Source organism: Frankliniella occidentalis, unplaced genomic scaffold (assembly GCF_000697945.3).
Source record: "Frankliniella occidentalis isolate FOCC.00 unplaced genomic scaffold, Focc_3.1 Scaffold5, whole genome shotgun sequence".
Taxonomy (NCBI): Eukaryota; Metazoa; Arthropoda; class Insecta; order Thysanoptera; family Thripidae; genus Frankliniella; species Frankliniella occidentalis.
In genome coordinates, this window is record NW_026267135.1 from 279,924 (window position 1) to 283,765 (window position 3,842).

Genomic DNA, 3,842 nt, shown 5'->3' on the forward strand with positions numbered 1-3,842 from the left:
CCCCCCTTTTCGTATGTCGTCTGCTCCGTAGTTCTGCCAATATTAGGAACAATAAGAAGAAGAAGCACATGACAATGGAGTTTGGTCAAGGACAATAATTTAGTTTTGAGTTTTGATTATTGTTTATTAACATTGGCAGTGTCTCATGGATTGACATGAAAGAAAATGACCCTACATATAAACTTAACCAAGTACAGTGATAATACAACTTATTGTCTTGCTCTTCGTGCTAACTGCACTTCAGCAGCCTTCATATCCTTTGCATACAATTTTATTACTCTACCCTTATTTTGGAAGTACGGAGAAACAACACTTATTATATCTTCAAAGAAAATTTCAACAGTTTGGTCATCATATTCATAGGTTAATGTCTTATTTAGCACTGATTTCAGAAATTCAATGGTAAATGTTTGCTCAGATTCAGATCTGCTGGTTACATTACCAAGGTGCAAAGTTTTGTTATTATATGAGAAAAGGACAAATCCCCGCACATCATCAAAATTCAATTTGAATTCTTTTGTAGATATGTTACGCACAAGAAAAGTTTCGGAATCTGAGGTAACTTTAATCCTTACAGATGGTTGGTTTCTTACAGGTACAATTGCACGATGGGATTGGATGCCCTCAATGTCCAATGCTGTATTGAACCTAATTTCTAGCTTCTTTTCATGTTCTTGAATATCAGATGATGGTACAAACGCAAAATCCATCCGTTTCATGTTAGCCTTGGCATAATTATACAATGCCTCAGCAGTAGTTATCTCTTCCCCTGGCTCTGTAGCCCTCAAGGAATGAAGCCTGGCTTTGTGCTTGACAGACCCTGCACAAACAAAAAAGAAGATTTATTTTAAATATTTAAAAACTATTGATAGAAGTAAATGAACAATAGGTAAAATTCAGAATAATGGAGAAAATAAATTAATTACCTCCCAGTCCATCACAAGCTGATTTGCCATGGCTTGTAGCGTAGAAGTGCCATTCAGCAGGTACTCCAAAGTCCCTCTCATGGAACCATATACATTTGCAACAGATTTCTTGTTTTTATATTGGGCGGCACAACCATCAGACATGTAGTAAACTTTGGAGAGTTCTATTTGTAAGGTTTCTCTGATGTAAAGTATAACCTTTCCCATAAAAAATTGAACTGCTACTGTACTATGATCAAGGTGATCAGAAATTATAATAAGTGACTTATGAGATGTTTCATTTCCTGTCTTAAAATATATAATACAAGGGTGGACAGTGGCTTCCTTTTTATTAAAATATTGGCTTGGAATGCTGCGCTGAATGTTAAAAGAGTAGTTTTCAGCAAAGTCAAAATTGATTAATACTTCTCCTTCTTGTAAACTTTCTATTTTTTTTCTTATAGAATTTTGACTGTTCTTTTGCTAAAAAATCATGAGGAATCAATTTTTTTATTTGTTCTATAAACTCAGAAGTAAAGTCATCACATTCCTTTGTTACTGTTTCCAAGGTGCCACGGTCTGTTGTAATCCATTGGTTATAAGAAACAGTGTCGATCATGCCTTCATCAAAATACACTTCTAACTTCTCGCGTAGGGCAAGTTCATCTGGACATCTATCACACTTGAGAAGGTAGCAATTAACAGTTGGTTCTGGACACAACATGAGAGCTCTGCATTCACCCACATCTCTCAATCCAGATAATTTTAAATTGCCTCCTTCAAACATTAGTCGGGGATTTTCATGATAAACACAAACACACACAACATGAGTGCCGGAGCTACCAGCCAAGACACATTCTTTGGGTCGCACTTCACAAAACAATCCTGACGATAAATAATTCTGGGGATGCTCTTTTACATACTCCGAATGCAAGTGTAGGAGAGTAGATAGTACTAACCGCTTCCTCTTGTGCACTCCCTTTCCATTTTCTTTGACACTGACAAAGTCTCTACTACCAGGGAGAAGGCGGCTGATGTCATCTCGAAGATAAAATAAAATCACGAGCTCCTTTGTTTCTTCTGAAAGAGGGTGGCCAAGTTTTGGGTTAGGTATTGATAAAATGCCCTTTGACTTGACTACAGACTTGCTTGTCCTAGCCACATGATTGGTTACTCCAAGTGAGGTCTCCGTTTCAGATAGGCTCCAACTTTTAGGGAGAACAGACAGGGCTAGTATTTTCTTGCTTCGTTCAGAATTGTCATTGATGTAGTCTTTGATTTGTTGAATCATTTCTCTAAAATATAAAGCTTCGTCACTTTCTTCAGGAACTTTGTCAGAGAAAAGCTTCAATGCGTCTCTTAGTTTCTTTAATGCCTCTTCACAATAAGTTTTGTTTTTTTTAAGCTTCTTTAAACTTATTTCTGTTAGTCCTACGCTTTTCAGCCAATTATTAAGGCCCGTAAAGTCCAGCACATTAAATGAACTGCCATCAGAGCCGTCTGGTTGAGGAGGATCGTCTTTGTTTGGTGGACTTGTTGGCGGTATACTTGAATGGACACTGGGTGAAGACTCAGGAAACACTACGTCACTTTGGATTTTAAGTTTCTCAGAAAATATAACTTTACAAGCCACACATATTTTTTTCCCTGGTATCAATTTTAAACCAATGGTTTTTCCTTTTTCTCTATGTTGTCTATCAAGAGTACTCAAACTTTTAGCAATTTTCTTTTTCTTTTTTGGAGGCAGTGCACTATGATTGTCAAAGGGATCACAGCATTTAGTTTGGTGGTTTCATAGCTCAGGAGGAACTTCTTGTTATGAAAAGTGCACACAAATTTAATATTCTTCTTGCAACCAGATCTCCAACACAATAGTTTCAGCTCCAGCTCGGAAAATTGATTTCTTGCTATGAGGTCTTCTGTGCACCCCTGTGCGAGGAAACATTTCGACATTTTCCTGGAACCAAAATTACGCAAAATTAGTGAAAGAGTTAAAAACAAAACCAGAGAAAGGTTTCCCAAAAACTTACACAATGCAGATAGTCAGCCTCGTCCCACCGAAATTATCCGTAGTCCGTTAATAAGGTAAGAACACAGCCTGGACCACAATCTAGAACACAGTGACAAACTAGTGTAGCTAAAAGGTTAAAAATATGTCATCAAATGCCTTGAAGTTTTCGAAAATTACCTTAGTAGGCAGCGGCAGCGAACCAGCCACGAGCTCAGGCTCAAAAACAAACAACGGGTAGACAAACAACAATAACAACAACAACAGTATCCCTCTCTTGTTTCGACGCTAGCGCGACCTGTGTGCCAGAAATGCAACTTCTACGAAGCTCGCTTTCGCCCCCCCCCCCCTTCCCTATTCAAAGACGCGCAGAGATTCAAATGTGTTGGTATGCACCCCCGATGTGATGGAATGACCTTTCCATCAATGTGAACAGCTGAGGGGGCGAGGGTGGCCCGGGGAGAGCTGCAGTGAGGGTTTTGGTGTGATAGCGGTGAAAGTCCAGAGGTTCACAAGAACCAAGATATCTCGAGAACGAAAAAAAATACTTTTCGTGCTCATGCACTCCAGTTAGAGGAGGGTCTAAGCTACATTTTGAGACCAAGCACGCTCAATTTGGTACATGGGAATGTTACTCTGTTACAAGAAACATTTTTCATTTTAACGTAAACCAAAAAAAAAAAAAATTTCGGAGAAAATTTTTCAGAAAACTTTTTTGGTTCAGTTTTTCATTCTCTATCCAGTGGTGGTTTTGTAATCGATCTACGACGCATATTAACGGAGATTTGGCCGAATAACTAATCAAGGGCGAGAAAATTTGGAAAAACACTTATTTGGAGATATCTCTGAAACGAAACGAGATATCGGAAAATGAAAAATATCCAGAGAATCAGTAAGCCAAGGCCTACAAACTACCACTTGGGATGGAA